Source organism: Leptinotarsa decemlineata, unplaced genomic scaffold (assembly GCF_025532065.1).
Source record: "Leptinotarsa decemlineata unplaced genomic scaffold, Ldec_3_MD MMD2_tig00026347_RagTag_RagTag, whole genome shotgun sequence".
Classification (NCBI taxonomy): Eukaryota; Metazoa; Arthropoda; class Insecta; order Coleoptera; family Chrysomelidae; genus Leptinotarsa; species Leptinotarsa decemlineata.
The window spans coordinates 2,819,458-2,838,003 of NW_027412698.1; the positions used below are offsets into that span (position 1 = coordinate 2,819,458).

The 18,546-nt window shown below is 34.2% G+C and overlaps 1 long non-coding RNA gene across 1 annotated transcript in view; it reads left to right on the forward strand.

Moving 5' to 3' along the window:
- Positions 1 to 9,593: 9,593 nt before the first annotated feature.
- LOC141486146 (uncharacterized) overlaps positions 9,594 to 18,546 on the forward strand; it is a 216,556-nt gene continuing 207,603 nt past the window's right edge. The window contains exons 1-2 of the long non-coding RNA XR_012467668.1: positions 9,594 to 9,964; positions 10,569 to 10,722. This is a non-coding gene — a long non-coding RNA (uncharacterized lncRNA). The remainder of the gene's footprint in view (positions 9,965 to 10,568; positions 10,723 to 18,546) is intronic.

Below are 18,546 nucleotides of genomic sequence, written 5' to 3' on the forward strand. Positions count from 1 at the left end.
GAACTCTAATCGCCCAATCACAGATCTCAAAAAAATCACATCCATATCGATGCATGAGAAAGTCAACAATCACACCATTCCTTCCAGCCAATCAGAAACCGGCTAGCCGGTGGGGTGAGTATGCCCTGAGGCGAAGACCGTTGCGAACAAACAACCGCCTAACGGGATTTTAACGGAAATTAGCGATTATTCAACTTTTTCTCTGAAAAAATTCAACTTCATATTCGAAAAGTATTCAACAATTCGAAACGAAACTATTGATGAAATTTTTTCGATATCTCTATTCCTTCTATTACTTTTGGCTGTGAAATGCATTTGAAATTCTAAGTCCAAGATTTCGTTAGAAGCGACCGGGATCGATTCCTCCGGTACTTCAAATTCTAAATCCGGTTAAAATCTAAATAAAATCTGAACCAGACACGCTACAGAAATCGTTCTGGTATCAAACGAAAGCTAATTAAAAGTTCTATCGATGTCTCTTAGAAGAAAACACGATTTCCCTATCTAGCTAAGTGAAAACGGCATTTCCATGAAACTGACCGGTTTCGCCTAATGTGAAATAAACGAATGCTATTAATCTTGCAAAAGATTTCCTAACACTCAGGAGATGATATTTCAATGCAGAGTAACCTATACTAAGCTGAAAATATCATAAAAGCATAATTTTCCATTTTCCAAGTTTCCTCAGAGTGAGCGGAGCTTGCACTGAGGCTCGGGAAACAAAGCAAACAGTTTTGTTTCACGACACTTTGTCCTCCAAAACGGTTTGGAGGGCCTCAGTTGCACCTTCACGAGAGATGTAAGGCGCTCCTGTGCGCCGAACATCTCCCTCCCAGGAACCGCTAAGGGTTCTGACCTGGGGGCGTCGCGACGCCTGGCGTCGGATGACCTGTCCTGCTGCTCCGTTTCCGCGTTTTACGCCCGCCGGCGACCCGTCGAAGACACATCCCGCGTCGGAGTACCCATCTCCCAGGTACTCGTCCCTGATGATATCCTCTTCGCTTCCGAAACACCCTGTGTTTTGGACAGCCTTTCTGTGTTTAACGCCCGCCGGCGATTCCTCTTCATTCCCGAAATACTCTGCATTTCCGGAAACATTTCTGCGTTTCACGCCCGCCGGCGATTCCTCTCTGAAGATTCCCCCGTTGCACTCGAAACGTTCCTCGTCTCGAGTGTGTCGGCTGCTCCTGCATGAACTCGTAGCTGAAGTCGACAATGGCCTTGTAAATTCGAAATTCATCAGTGGTACAGGATGGCTGTACACCCTGTACATGTTCACTTTAGGTGTCTCTACATATGTAGCTAACACCTCTTGTTGTCTGAAATTATTGTGATTTTCAGACAGAATTGTCCTTTCTAGAGGGATTCTATCCTCCGTCTTTTTCATCGCCACCGATCTTGGTATAGCGGGATTTCTTGCTGCTTTCATCATTGCGCGGAGCCCTAACTGGGGCGCGCTTTGTGTCTGCGAAGTTTTTCCCTTATTGGGACGCTTCTCGGAAAACATCTCCTGATGTTCCTAGCAAAAGTTTCGTTGTCCATCCTCCTCGTGTTTGGGGTATTTAATGCCCTAAACCGATTTAAAACAATTTTACTGCACGATAATTTATCGCGATTTGAGGACTGAGTCCTTTGAGACATTTCGTTTTCTCTAACTAATCGACTTGCAATGGAGCCGAAAGTGCCACGGTTTTGTCGCTCTGCGACCACGGAAGAGGTACTAGTGTCCTCATTGACAGATGTGTTTCGGATAGCATGAGACATCCTCAGACTAGATGTCTCAGCTGGAGTTCTTGGAATACTGCGTCCCGCGAACACAGATTCCATAGGGATTTCTCGTTGCTCTGTAGAAGTTGCACAAGAGCGACTAAAATTGTCTGAATTAGGAATATCTTGGTCGAAGGGGTTGACCACGCGATTTTGCACTGTCGTATCCCTTGCAAGTTGCGCTCGCGCTTGTTGTGCACTAGTCTGCATTTCGTGTTTCAAAAATCCCTACAAAGACTCTGACTTGGAGATAGGCAGAGGGGAGGATTCACAGAAAGCTAAGACTTTAAGTTCACTCTTGGTTCGCGAAACTAATTTCCTAACCAAGACCTACAGAGTGAACTGAGCTAATAAGTAAGGATCACGAAGCCTAACTGGTGAACCGCACCCTAGGATGAGGGCCGTCCGCAGGAAATGTGGAAAAAAGGTTTCGAAGTCCTGGAAGGTCCCAACGGTAACGTTGAGTCGACAGCCCAGATGCTAGTCTAATGATGGCTTGACTCCCCCGAGTTTAATCTCTAAACACCTCGATCGTTTAACACCGCTAGGTAATCGGGTGGAATGAGACCGGGCAACTTTAGTGGAGACCTACTCTTCCTTCGTAGGATTTTGGACAGCTTCCCCTGGCGTGCCGTAAGGAACCGCAACTCTGAAACGAAAAAAAATTCCGCCAGCAATCCGCCCTGACCTGAGTCCACTTGACTCCGGGAAGCCGCTACTCCTAGTCTGCTCCAGCCAAGTCCAACACTGCGACTGTACACGAAGGAAACCTCTGAAACGACTTCTAGAAAAATCCTCCTGCAAATCCCTTTCCGAAAATTATCTCTATTGAGTCCTAAGAAGGACTAGAGATCGAATTCTTTTGAAGTCTCTATCAAATCGGTAAAATCCTTCAAGAAAATCCTCGACGTCCAATTGACTTTCCTGGTACTCCCGAACTAAGTCCAATTGACTTTCTGGTCCAATACTCAAGTGTCTCTATTCAGTTCTGAAATGAACCATAGACTGCGAATTCATTTATTTGAAAACCTCCTGAAAACCGGAAAAGTATTTCTCTATTTGGATCTGAAAAGATCCAGAGAAATTATACGAATTCTGTTTGATCCTGTCACCTGAAAATCGGAAAAAATATTATCGAATTCCCTTAGTTCTAAAAAGAACTAGAAAAACCAACGAATTCTCTTAGTTCTAAAAAGAACTACAAAATCTCGATGAATCCTTTGAAATATCCACGAAGAATATCCAACAATCCAATCGTAGTAATCGCTTTCAAATGCTAGCCAAGGAATATCTCAATCGCCAGTAAAATCTCGTAAAGTAGAAGTCTTTCAAAATATCGATATTACGTATTCTCAATCTGAAAAGTATCTGAACGAAGAATGTAAAACTCTGCATATTTATATGTTTGTGGACGAGCTCCAATCGGCCAATCATATCTCTCAAAAAATCACATCCACTTCGATCGACTAAATAATCAATAATCACGCCATGCCCATCAGCCAATCAAAAGCCGGGCCGGTGACCTGATTTTGCCCGGGGGCGAAACCGTTGCGAACAAACAACTGCCTAACGGAAAGTTTAACGGAAATTTGCGATTTTCCAACTTTTTCCCGAAAAATTTCAACTTCATATTCGAATAGTATTCAACAATCCGAAACGAAATTACTGATGAAATTTTTTCGATATCTCTATTCCTTATGGCTGTAAACTGCATTTGAAAGTACAAAGTGCGAGATTTGGTCGAAGCTATCGAGACTTGATTCCTCCGATACTTCTAATTCCAAATCCGACAAAAATCTAAATAAAATCTGAACCAGTCACGCTACAGAAATCGTTCTGGTATCAAACGAAAGCTAATTAAAAGTTCTATCGATGTCTCTTAGAAGAAAACATGATTTCCCTATCTAGCTGAGTGAAAACGGCATTTTCCTGAAACTGACCGTTTTCGCCTAATATAAAATAAACGAATGCCATTCATCTTGCAAAAGATTTCCTGACACTCAGGAGATGATATTTCAATGCTAAGTAACCGTACTGAGCTGAAAATATCATAAAAACATAATTTCCATTTTTCCAAGTTTTCCTCAGAGTGTGCGGAGCTTGCACTGAGGCTCGGGAAACAAAGCAAATAGTTTTGTTTCACGACAACTTAGAATTATTTTTCTACTGATTTCATTCGCGTTTAAACAGTTTAATATTGGTTTTATTTTTCCGATTTTTGTTGTAATGTCTTAAAGTAATTATTCTTTTACTAATAAGACAGTTTTTCTATCTTTTCATATTTCGATTCCTTGGGTATTGACGACATGCGGGTGCATTTGTTGCTGAAATGCTTGTTGTTCAGTGTGTGAATAATGAGAATTAGTAGATGTGGAAGGTCTGCTGCCAAACTGCTGGTGCATTTGTTGCTGGAATGGAAGGTGGGCTAATCTTTCACGATTATTAAGATCCTGAATTTGTCCTTGCAAAATAATAACACTTCTCAGAGGAAGTTCTCGTAGTTGTCCTGAAATATGTTTTGCAAAGGCATCATATTGATCATCGGGTTTATTCTCACTTTTGTTGACTATTTCTTTCAGGGACTCTATTGCTTTATCAACGCCAGAACCAGATGTAAAATTTCTAAAACTCTTATTGCGTTTTGGAGCTTGGGATGTGATTGATGGTTCACTACGTTTCAAAGACTGAGGTGTAGATGGTGTTGGTGACTTTGGTGGGATGGTTTCTTCGGCGTCAGTTCCGGCAGTTTCGTGGTCCTGGAATAGAAAAATGTGCTTGTGAATGAATATATAGAAAAACCAGAAATTCCAGTTCTATTATATGTGGAATCATCCTTGAAATTATAAGAATGTAATTTCTGGACACCCTGTACATTTAAATGTTTTTATTGAAAACTGTACTGAAACAATGGTAGTGATTTTGTATTGTTTTTTACAGGTACCTTCAACAGAAAAAGAATGGAAAGTTATTGAGTCAGGGTTTTCTACACAGTGAATGATGATGCAGTCAGTATGGTTTGATGCAAAATGTGGTTGGACATCAAAGTGAATGGCAAAACTATATTATTGAAGTTTTATCGATAAAAACATTCAAAAATACCGAAAGAGTTGAAATTTGCTCGTTTTTCTTTCTAAACGGGAATAGAGAACCGATGCTTTTATATAAGTTAGTCAGGGTCAAAGGGATTCCACATATATGTATAAGTATTGTAAAACAATAAGAAATCTGTACAGTTATTGGTTAGATGCAGAAAATGGTTTCGCCAGGAGTAAGAATCATTTCAGTAGATGCAATTTACATCACATTTATGAAGATCTAGATGGGGATCCAAGAAAAACATAAATAAAATTTTTATACACATTTGCCGATAAATAAGACATAACTATAATATATATTATTCATTTCAGTCATTTAAATTATTTATCTAGTTCTAGTTGGAGTGTCAGCAGCAACAATACTTTGCACCAATTGCAATGAAGAGTGAAAATTGAATTGAGATACTCTACTACACAGATGCAACAAAAAAAAACGGAAAATCGACGAAAACGATTATCAAGTTCCGGAAAATATCGTTTGAATATATATTCTCCTAGATAAGTGGTGAAATGTTTTTTCTTGCAACCAAATCTTGGGATGTTATTTCGGACTTCCACATTCTCTCAACGGATTGTGTATTGGCACCTAATATATATATATATATATATATATATATATATATATATATATATATATATATATATATATATATATATATATATATATATATATATATATATTTATTTTGAAGTGAATTGTTTTCATTAATTTTTTATATTGATAAATGGGTTCTGAATTTACTTGTTATATTTTTTATTATTATTATATGTTTACTAAAATTTTGATAACCTGTACTTTAGGTGATACCCTATCCTAAAGGAAACTTCCTACCTTGTCTAGCTCAGCTCAGTCGGATTTAAACAGCATGCAGCGCCCTCTCTCTCCACAGGTAGAGTTCTTGGACAGGTCTTTGTTTATCAAAATTTATTGTGCCAAATGAAATTTCAAAATGCTAAATAAATATAATGTAAAATTTGAAAAAAAAAACAGCATTGATATTAATTACCTTATCGCTACCTAGAATCTGCGAAACTTAACTTAATCTAAAATGAGTACAGATTACCACTCTATGGTAATGTTTGTTCTATGATTTCTAACCTTTATCATAGAATGACAGTTTTCTGTTTGTGAATAAACAGTGAATGACTGGAAAGTGACAAATATTGATTTATCGACAAAAACAATTTTCACAATGTTATGATTTGTAAATTAATGTTCGAAATGGTGAAATAATGTTTATTGAGTTTGTGATCACTGAATGATGAAAAAGTCTCTCCTGCCTCCTTATATCAGCAACATGTTTTGGAATGGTATATAGGTTTTATTTTACCTTAATATGATCTAGAAGCTGTGACTGGTCTAGTTGGAATTTCTAAAACTGGATATCCTGGTAAGTTTCAATTAGCTGCTTGTTCTCACTGAAAAAATTGACATTTATTTAAATTAATCTTAAGTCCTGCTTCGTCTAATAATTGTAAAATTTTATTTAAGTATTCTTTATGTGTTATTTTATCTTTTGAATATATTAGTATATCATCCATGTAATGTAGTGCAAAGTCTTCATATTTATCCAATATTTTATGTAAAGCTCTTTCTAATGCTGGGCAAGCAGATTGTAGACCATACGGAACAACACAAAATCTATAAACTACGCCTTCTATGCAAAAACCTGTATAGTTTCTTGAATTTTCATGTAAAGGAATTAACCAAAAACTGTGTTTTAAATAAATTTTTGTAAAACATGTGGTATTAGTTATTTTTCCAAATATTGTTTCAATATTTAGTGGAGATTCATATTGAGGAATTGTAATTTTATTTAATTCTCTTGCATCGAGACATAATCTTAATTCTCCATTTTTTTTACAACTACTACTATTGGATTGATATAATTACTGGTACTTCTTACAATTATCCCATTATTCAACATTTCACTTGCTGTCACTTGCTGTCGATATTTATATGGAATTGGATAGTTTTTTGATTTGAATTTATCCACATTGTTAACCTCAATACTATGTATGTACTCTCTTGCAACTCTCGATTCATTCATTATTGATTTATTATATTTTCTTAATAATTCTTCTACATATTCTTCATATTCAATATCACATATATATTTCATATTATTATCCTCAATATCACATTCATCACTTTCATTCATCCTTCCCATATATAGTATTTTCTTGTTAAACTCATCCTGATCTTTATTCACGAAGTCTATCCATTTCCCATCTAATTCAATATTTAATTTCTCATAATCAATTTTAGCTTTTAATTTTTCAAGTTGATCTGTACCAATAATTATGTCAAATTCCATCTGTTTGACAATTAATAGTTGTAAGTTTATGTTCTCATTCTGAATATCCACTTTTATATCAATGGATTGATTTGTTTCTGTTAATTCCTTCCCATTTACTCCCACTAATGTGGTTTTTGGCATTCTTAAAATTTTATTTTGTAATTCTATATTTTCTAGTAAATTTTCTTTAATCAAAGATGCTTCTAAACCTGTATCTATTAGTATATCAATTTCTTTATTCCCAATTTTCCCTTTTAAAATTATTAGTCCTAACATTTGTTCCTCATTAAAATTATCCAGTTTTATGAATTCTATAGGGTGTTCGTAGTTGTGTGTTGCTTGCTCATTCCTTGGTCTTATGCTAAATTTTGTTCGTTTGGATTAAAATTTGGTCTTTCTTGGCTCTGCTCATTATTGCTTGCTCTTTCCTCACTGTTAGACCTTCTTTGATAATTTACCCTTCTTTCTCTTTCATTTCCCGGTAAAGAATTTCTTCTAAAGTGTCCTCTTTCATTTTGATTATAATGTCTATCTCTATTATTATTTCCTTGATTATTGTAGTTTCTATTGTTATTAGCCCATCTATTTTCCCTATTATTATTATTATTGTATTCATAATTTCTATTATTATTATTCCTTTGAGGGTAGTTATTATAATTTCTGTTATTAAAGTTTGCATTATTATTTATTGGTCTATTATTTTGTTGTGGGAATCTTCTTTGAGAATTATTATTATTATATCTGTTATTATTAGTTCTATTATTAAAATTTTGGTTATTATTGTTCTGATTATTATATCGATTTGTATTGTTATTCCTATATGCCAATGTTCTTTCTAGTCTGAGCAAATATTCACAAAGCCTATCCATAGTTTTAATTTCATACATATTAATTATTTCAAATATATCTTGCCTGAAATGTCTGCTTATATTTCCTACTATTTCTTCTTCTCTCATGCTTGGTTTTGAATATTGTGCACTGGCATATAATTGAATGGCATAATTATTGAAATTTAGACTTCTATTTTCATTTCCAAATTTCCAAATTGTAATTTATCCTTAATTTTAAGTTGAGCATTTTCCCCCCAATATTGTTTTAAGAACAAATTTTCAAAATCTTGCACTGTGTTAATATTATTATCTTGGCTGTTGAACCAAATAGATGGTTGATTTACTAAATATTGTCTTATTACGTCCTTTATTTCATCTGTATTCATTAGATTAGATATTTTATTTTTTATTATCTTTACAAAAGTTATTGGGTGTAATTTTTGTATGTTTCCATCAAATTTATTATTTTCCTGAACACTTGAACATGTATTAATGTATCTTGTCTCTATTCTTGCCTTTTGATTATTTTCTTCTATGTTTTTAATTTTATTTTCTATAGTAATAATTTTATTTTTATTTTGTTCATTATTTTCCATAATTATTTCATTTGAATATATTTTATGGCTTTCTATTTTTTCATTTACCTTATTGATTTTTCCCATCATTTCCTGATTATTTGTGTTTAATTCTTTCCTAACTTCTTGTAATTTTTTTCTGTTGTTGAAAATTGAATTGTTAATATCTATAATGTCTTGTTTCGTATTATTGTAAAACTCCATATTTTGTTGCTCTATTTTCTTCTCAAATTCCTTATATAAATTCACCATTTCCTGTTTGTTAGAATCTAGTTTCATCTGTACCTTCTCTTCCAGCCTGTCAATACTCTGTTTCATTTCATCTTTCACACTATCTATGTTCTGTTTCATATCATCTTTTACTCCATCAATGTTCTGTTTCATATCATCTTTCACTCCATCAATGTTCTGTTTCATTTCATCTTTCATACTAACCATAAATTGCATTAACATCTTCATTTTGTTATCCAAATTCATTTCTTCTTGCATACTACTTTCACCTTGGTCTCCACTCTGTCTCACTTCTTCTTCTTCACTCACTCCTGTTTTCTTTCCGTCTCTCAAATCCATTCTCTCTCATTTACAAAACTTTTCCTCTCACTCTGTTTTCGGCCTTTCCAAATGTGCCCTACGTTGTTGGCGACAATTATTATACAATATATCCTGGTATAATAGTGATTTGTGATTTATTTTGAAGTGAATTGTTTTAATTAATTTTTTATATTAATAAATGGGTTCTGAATTTACTTGTTATATTTTTTATTATTATATGTTTACTAAAATTTTGACAACCTGTACTTTAGGTGATACCCTATCCTAAAGGAAACTTCCTACCTTGTCTAGCTCAGCTCAGTCGGATTTAAACAGCATGTAGCTCCCTCTCTCTCCACAGGTAGAGTTCTTGGAAAGGTCTTTGATGTTTATCAAAATTTATTGTGCCAAATAAAATTTCAAAATGCTAAATAAATATAATGTAAAATTTGAAAAAAAAAAACATCATTGATATTAATCACCTTATCACTACCTAGAATCTGAGAAACATAACTTAATCTAAAATGAGTACAGATTACCACTCTATGGTAATGTTTGTTCTATGATTTCTAACCTTTATCATAGAATGACAGTTTTCTGTTTGTGAATAAACAGTGAATGACTGGAAAGTGACAAATATTGATTTATCGACAAAAACAATTTTCACAATGTTATGATTTGTAAATTAATGTTCGAAATGGTGAAATAATGTTTATTGAGTTTGTGATCACTGAATGATGAAAAAGTCTCTCCTGCCTCCTTATATCAGCAACATGTTTTGGAATGGTATATAGGTTTTATTTTACCTTAATATGATCTAGAAGCTGTGACTGGTCTAGTTGGAATTTCTAAAACTGGATATCCTGGTAAGTTTCAATTAGCTGCTTGTTCACACTAATTATCATTACTGGATTTTTATTTATTTTTAAATATTTTCACCTACTATTTTCAAATTAAATTCAATTTTCAAAAACTTAGCAAAATTTCAACGTGCTTCCACTTCCAGTGTTCTTCATCGACTCTCTTCGCTTCCCCAATCAATAAACTCCTCATTTCCTTGGCAACCAATTGTCGAAAATTCTAGATCATGTCAACTTGTTATAATTTGTAACTTTTTGGCACTTTATACAAACTAACCTTAGTTTATTCACCATTTGGATAAACATACTTAATCTAATATCTAATATTAACAATTTTGATTGTCTTATGACAGTTCACATTTTCAATTTTACAATATTTATTTTTGAAATCAGGAATCTGCACATTTTATGAACTCTTTCCATTAACAATAACTTAGTAGGTTCTTCAACATTTTTACTACATGGTTTTATCATATACTGAGTGTTGTTTTCAGTTACCCTTTGATGTACTTACTACATATTGATTTAGATAATTTTGAATGAATTTGTAATGTTATTTTGTTTGCTGATATTGATCTAAATGGTTTATTAATTTGTTTTTGTGTTTCAGGCAATATATATGAAGGGTGATTGATCATTTTTAATCATGGATTGTGACATTTGAGCTTCAGTGGAAACAAACTGATTGAGGAAAGATTATTTGTTGTTAATATATGTGCGTAACCATTATACTGAAAACAAACGATAAGAAATTTCTACTTAAGGTAAGGTATCTAAGCTGTACTTCAAATGAACAACTTATGAGCTAATTAGTTTTTGTCAAAATTCCAATAAACAGTACTTATATCATAACAATATATATATATATATATATATATATATATATATATATATATATATATATATATATCTATATATATATATTCGATAAAATAGATTAACAGGGTCTCTCAGTCAAAAAATCAGAAATCAATCTCTACTTTAGCTAGCCAAGCTTTCGCTTCTAATGGGAAGCTTCTATAATTTAATGAGTTGTGAATATTTTCACCATTGAATAACATCACAAATCATACTTACAGTAAAAATGAGCGAAAAACAATAAATTGAACATATAAATTAACGAGAAAGTTATACATCTATTGGATTTTTTGTGGGTTTGACAAATGTCATACCTTCACATAAATATCATTTTCCAATGGGTATGATGATTTCATAATTTTTGACTCATGTTTTTGATGTAGTTTCAGTGAGTTACTGTATATACTTTAGAGTCAAAAATTATGAAATCATCATACTCATTGGAAAATGACATTTATGTGAAGGTATGACATTTGTCAAACCCAGAAAAAATCCTATACATGTATAAGTTTCTCGTCAATTTATATGTTCAATTTATTGTTTTTCGCTCATTTTTACTGTAAGTATGATTTGTAATGTTATTCAATAGAGAGTTATCGCCACTCCTCTGAAAAATACGGTAACGTTATTTTGACATCCAATACGGTATTACGGTATGATGAAAAAAAGAGAGTTATCGCAATATGCGATAACTTTGGGAATACGTAAAAATGATGACTGACTTATGGCATATGTCATGTCACAATCATAACATAACCCCCATTAGTTTATTTTAACCTGGACGTTTTAACTTCATGCAATAAAACCAAAGTTAATATCAAATTTTGGTAGATCATGGAAGGTTTGATTTGAACGAATTAGTTCCTGCTGAAGTAAAAAATAACTTCCGTTTCGACAAAGACAATATAATTCGTTTAGCAAGAGCTCTTGGCCTACCTAATGAAATAGTTACCCAACAAAGGCATCGTATTTCTGGTGAGTAAAAAAACTATCTTATTTATTTGAATAAACTTATGCTCTTATATTTCATTAGAGTTGGTAATATTTCCAATGATCTTGTTAATTTCAGGGCTACATGGACTTTGTATTTTGTTGCGAAGATTAGCATATCCTAATCGGTTATGTGATTTTGAGCCATTGTTTGGATAATCTCCACAATCATTATCGCAGATTGCAAATAAAGTAGCAGATATAATATACCAAAATCATGGCCATTTAATTGAAAATTTACAGAATTTACCGTGGTTGAATCTAGACAAGTTAAGGTACTCACATGTAAGTTTTCTAGAAAATTCTTGGCATTTGTAAAATTCTTGTAAAGCTTAATAATTCTGAATGTTGCTTAAAATAGCATTTTTAACAAATATCTCTCATTTTAGGTAGTATTTGCCAAAGATGCTTCCTTAAATAACTGCTGGGGATTTATTGATGGCACAACACGAGTCATTTGCAGACTTACAGAAGAACAAGAAAATTATTATTCTGGACACAAACGGTATCATTGTGTAAAATATCAATCTTTGTTGAGTCCTGATGGATTGATATTGAGCCTGAAAGGTGCATATCCAGGTCGAAGACATGATGCAGGTATTTTTCGTATCTCCCATTTGTACGATGAATTGGACATAGTTGCAAGATTTCCAAATGAAGAAAATTTTGTTTTATATAGTGATCTAGCATATGGTATAAGAGATCTATTGATATGTCCTTACGGAAACCAGCACTTAACTCCACAATAACAGGAGTTTAATAGAAGCATGAGTGCAGTTAGACAAGCTGTAGAATGGGGTTTTCAGAAAGTTACTGCAGAATTTGCTTTCTTAGATTCCAAGAAAAATCAGAAACTTCTTGTTCAAGACATAGAACAACTTTTATAAAGTGGCTGTACTGTTAAAAAATTGCCATACTTCCCTATATGGCAGTCAGACGAGTCAATATTTTAATGTGGTACCTCCAAATTTAGAAGAATACTTGGGAGATTAACAGCGTAACTACCAGATTAGTGTATATGTAAAATATAAACAGTGAACACTAAATGTTGGGCATTTTTATTTACAATAACCTACTTTAAAAAGGATTATTTAAGCTAACTTAAAAATAAAAACCTGTACAACTAAAATCTATATTTAAATAAACCTACACTACACTAACTTAGAGGTATTACTCAATGTTACAAACTGCTGCAATAGTTGCGTTTGCACTTCAATCATTTCAATTAATTGTTTTCTTTCCTCTTTGTCTTGTAGAAACTTTTCTTGTTTTATTTTCCTGTTTTCTGCTTTTTCCAATTTTTCTGCTTCAAACTTCTCTCTTTCTAGTATGTGTTTTTTCTTCTAAATCTAATTGCCTTTCTTTTAACGCCAGTTCCTTCTTTCTAACGGCAATTTCCCAATACTGTTTTTTTTTCCAATAATCCAACGCGTTTTTTTCATGGGTGGATTACATTTTCCACCCTAAAAGAGAGCTTCTGACTGAGAACCGCATGGTTCTGGGTTGGAACCCCAGTCAAGGTAAGAATTTTTTCCAGTTATTAAATTAATTTAGAGAGCCACAGAGGGTTTTCTGCCCGACCATTCACTGTTGGGTTCTAATTAACAGTGCTGTTCCTAAAGTGCTACATGGAAACAGTAACAAAGTCTACCCAAAACACGAGGCAAATTGCCATAGATGCCGCAGCCATTGACATAAAAAAAAGTAATGAATACCAAGTAATTACAACAACATTAAATACATTAATGAAGCACACAAAATGATGAAATTTATAAAACCGTTTTCAACTAGCCCCAATTGTACTAAGTATTTACACAAAATAATTATTTGAATATTACTTACTCAAAATCTTTCGTTTCACGTTTGGGGTATGTGTGGTCACTGAATCACGTTCTTCAATCAGACATTGTAAATCCACATCTGCTGTAATTTCTTCAGCATTTGATATGAATGAAAATATATTTTAAATTTGACAAAATGTAATGTAACAAAATATATTTTCACCATGCAACTCCCGTTTTAGATGAAAAAAGTAAAAATATACCTACCATAATCATGATCTGAATTAACTATTTTATTTTCTTTATTTATAATGTGGGACTTCATTGCTAAACATCTGGCTTCTTTTCCTTTTTTTGCCAATATGGCCAATAATTGTTTTTCATTTTTTTTCTTCGACGTAACCATTTCATTTTTGGCAATATCGCTTATTTCCTGTAGAAGTTGATCCAATTCCGAATAAACTTCTTCCATCCCAGATCTAAAAATACAATTTTTATTAGGTAATAACAATAATGAAGTAATTGCATGATACTTACTTGGATCTGTTAATTTTATCCTTTTTTACATATTGTAATATGAGCATATTCAAGTGTTCCTTTAGTGCTCGTATTGTAAAATTTTTTGTGGTTAAGATATTAACATCATTTTGGATTGTTTCCCATCTTACAGCATCCTCATAGGGATTCTGACTTAATACTTCTCCAGCTAATATATTATTTTCATATGTAAATCTTAACCGACTTTTGTTTTGTGCCATCTTATTACACTCAGTATAAAATATCCGGAATACCAGAGAGAAAGTCACTGTATACAGTTTATTCTTGAAATTTTCTATTTCTTTTTCTTTCCGATTCGGTACAAATGACATGCGGAAATATCCGAAGAGTCACGATCATAATACGGTAACCTTACGGTATTCTTTCAAAATACCGTAATATGGTATTTGCCTTCAACGCTATTTCTAAAATACAGCAACCTGCGCAAGCGTAGATGTCAAAATAACGTTACCGTATTTTTCAGAGGAGTGGCGATAACTCTCTAATAGCGAAAATATTCACAACTCATCAAATTATAGGCCCTAAAGAAGCTTCCCGTTAGAAGCGAAAGCTTGGCTAAGGAAAGCAGAGTTTGATTTCTGATTTTTTGACTGAGACACTCTATTTTACCGTACATTTCTCTAGCCGCGTAGAGGAGCCAATGTCAAAAAATGTGCCGGAGTTGAAGCCTCTGGAGTAGTTGGATCCGCTGATAACTGGCACAAAGTCCGTTAATTTAAAAGTGCTTCAATTTCCGTCAACAATGTTGAAAATTATTCGTAGGTTAGTAATTGGTCTCCGATGACCCGGTATATGTGATTTTTGACGGCCTTGACATTACTTTCCCATAAACCTCCTTGTTCAGGTGCGAAAGGGCTATTGAAATGCCACTCAATTCCGTGAACACCGAGTTCCGTTTCAAACGTACTAATATATTCTGGAGAATTAACAAAGTTATTCCCTGTAAAAAATGATCGGTGGACAAAGAGCTAACCAGCTCCAAATGTATTGCCTTGACAGACATACAAATGAACAGACTCACATAACCCTTATATATTAAAGCATTTTTCCGCTTACTGAAAGAAATTTTAACCGGCCCAAAATAGTCCACCCCAGTGGACAAGAAGCCAAAGCTTTCACTTTGGCTTCTTGTACCCGTACTGACGGTAAACTAGCCATCAATGCAGTGGCGTGCCCAGGATTTTGCCTTGGGGGGGATCAGGCAGAAAGCCAGGGCCTTTCCGTGGGGTCTGGGGAATATCCCGCAGTTAGGTGGGGGATACGTGTTCAATATTGCTGATTCAGGCTATCTAAAAGTACTGGCCGTAACTTCACAAAAGTCAGTTTACTCCAACACTTTTTAATTGTGAGTAACGGAAATACCTTTAATATACTGTTTTTACTGTTTGTTGTTTATCATGAAAACGTTTTTAGAATAGTAGGGCAAAATAAAACAAATTTTTTATTTTTTAGGGACAATAAACAAATATGTTTTGTACTTTCAACTTTAGAATAAACACCAGTACATTGGTATATGAAGTAAAAAATCGTATCTTACAGCTTAAAGTTTAGCTTTCTTGGTTTTTTAGAGAGTTCGTTTAACACTTTCTCACAACTTACACTAACGTCCTTGTGAATATACAGCAAAGCTAGACCATTTAGTCTTGCTTCTTTGCTAGAGTTTCTCAGATAGTCCTTTAAGTAGCGGAGTGTAGAAAAAGACCGTTCTGCAGTGCACGAAGTGACCGGCAATGTTGCTAGAATCTGTAAGAGCTTGAAGACAGCCGGAAATGTATACCTGTTACACGACTGCAATGCTTCATCAAGATATCTTTTTTTGTAGATGCTTGGTCGGCTTTGACTGTTTATGGGTCTCTTTTCGAAGTTGGTTGACTGCAACTAATCTCTGGTCCATATTTTAATTTCGGCATACAGTTCAGCTGGTCCTTGGATGTACGACAATAAATCACTTTGGTACATCTTGAAAAGTATTTTACATGACACCTGAGTAGTTTTATTTTCCATTTTTGAGTTTGTCAAAACATCAAAACATGTTAGAACATCCTTGTGGGAGATAAAGCGCTCAGTAAGCTGGCTGATGAAGTGGTCAACAAAGGGAATAAACAGGGACCTGCGATAGTAAGATTCAGGACCATCATTTTCTACATTTTCTCTGCACGTCTGCCGTGATGTTGTACGAGGGATGTCTATAGAGATACCCTCTCTCTTGCATATATCTTGAGCATCTTTAAAAATTACAGAAAATTCTTCATCAGCCTTTTCCCTTACTTCCTTCAGTACATTTACTGTTGATTTTGCATAGTTTAAAGCACTTGTAAGATCAATTTCTTCCGTCTCCAAATACTTTGTTAATGGAAGACTGAAAGTAAATATCTTCTTAATTACAAACAGTGATAAAATAAAGTCAGCCTTAGTCAAGGCGCAATGCAGTATATTGGCGTTTGAACTACTTTCTCGATCATCCCATGTTGATATGTCTTCTAAGCTCCTCAGTATTGCTTCATAATTTTTAGCAGAAACCATTATTGCTTCGTGCCGCTGGATCCATCGGGTAGGACTACATTGCATCAGTTTATTGGAGTTTTTCTCCAAGAATTTCTTCAAAACTGCTTGCCTTTTTGGAGTATGTAGAAAATCATAAGTTTTACTTACTGTACCCATACAGTAGGTAGTAGGAATATACGATCAAACGGTGGGTAACCCATAAAATTTTCCCAAACGGAAACCAACCTTATAATTTCGCTATAAAGTTCAAAATCGATTACAGAAATTTGACATATTTGTATAGCTTAACGTGCTGGCGACTATACATCGTACCAAAGCCAAAAATTTATAAACACGATTTGAATAGTACGGTTGGCAATGCTCGTACGAGCGAGTTAAAAAATTCGAATACGAGACTCGAGTAGTCAGTTGGACTCGCATAAATAGAATCGAGTTAGCGACTACGAATCGATGCTTCCTAACTCGAGTACCGGAATCGAGTCCAGCGTACTCGAATTAAATTAAATTTGTATTCGAGTAGGAGAGTTCTAAATCAGGAATCGAGTCTGACTCGAGTAAACCGTACTCGGCACATCGCTAACTTTTTCCCTACATTTTTCCAGCTATCAAATTCAAACAATCGAAATGCAAGAAATTTTTGCAACTCTTGCCAAAATCACCATGAATTAAGCTCTCATTTGAAAAAATATATTGTGTTATTTCAAGATAAGGTAATCAGAAACTGTTTTTTTCATTTCTATACCCGCGTAAGCCTCAAAGCACGTATCTAGTTGGTTACTGAGCAATGAAATTACTATAAAGAACTAGTTTGGCATACTAATTTACTGAGCTTCCTCTTCCTCTTGAAAGTGTCGAGGTGTGAAAATAGCGGTTTGGTGTTGTGAAAAAACTTCAGTAATGTAGTGAAATGTTTGAATGTGATTGTTTTCATTCTATGAGCAACTCAAATAACATTTTTATACTCCAAAATTTTCGAACGATTCTGCTGCATTGCGAATGGGTTCAATATACTCCTATTTTTGTAATCTTATGGTTGGTATTTGTGCTCAGGGTTGGTTCTGGTAATCAGGTACTCAACAGGTACTCTAGTGACACAGAAGGGGGTTGTACAAGCATATATAGGATATTCCTGGATCATGGACCCAGTTGTAAAAGTGTTTTGATTGTGATTAACTGATAGCATCAGTGTTCTTAATACTGCTTCTATATTCCTACGATTCGTTAGGTAGAATCATGGCAGAAGTTATCATCAAGGTGATCAAGTTTCCTTAGTGTGCTCTTATAAGGAGAACAACAGCCTCATCATGGATTGTGGAATTTTGATTTGCCTTCCGCCAGCGCAGTAACTGGACTTACATAAAATTTATATATTTGCATGAAAAATTTTTCGACTATGATAAAAATAAAGTATTTCAAAGAAAGAAAAAGTGTGGCTCGAACTTTATGTTGTTAATGAATCAGAAACGTATATTTTTTTCAAATCATCTAAAAGAACAATTCGTTCAGGCCAGTCTCAACACCCTACACAGTAGGTTAATGGACTGACACCTATCAGAAAACAACTACTCCCCTGGCTAATACCACGGAGGGCGTTGGATTATATCCGACAGGTGTCAGTGCAGGATTCTTCACAGAAGTTATTCCTGCATATGCTGTTGGCCATACAACTGCCGCAATAGATTTTCAATTATTGGAACACACAGCAAGTTAGTGTCTATCATCAACATAAAGTCGATGATTTCCGATAATTGAAAATCAAATTCCGTCAGAGTATCATTTCTCGAACTAAGCTGAAGACTACAACAAACAACAGGTTTGTCGTCGTGGTATTAGCCAGGGGAGTAGTTGTTTTCTGATAGGTGTCAGTCCATTAACCTACTGTGTAGGGTGTTGAGA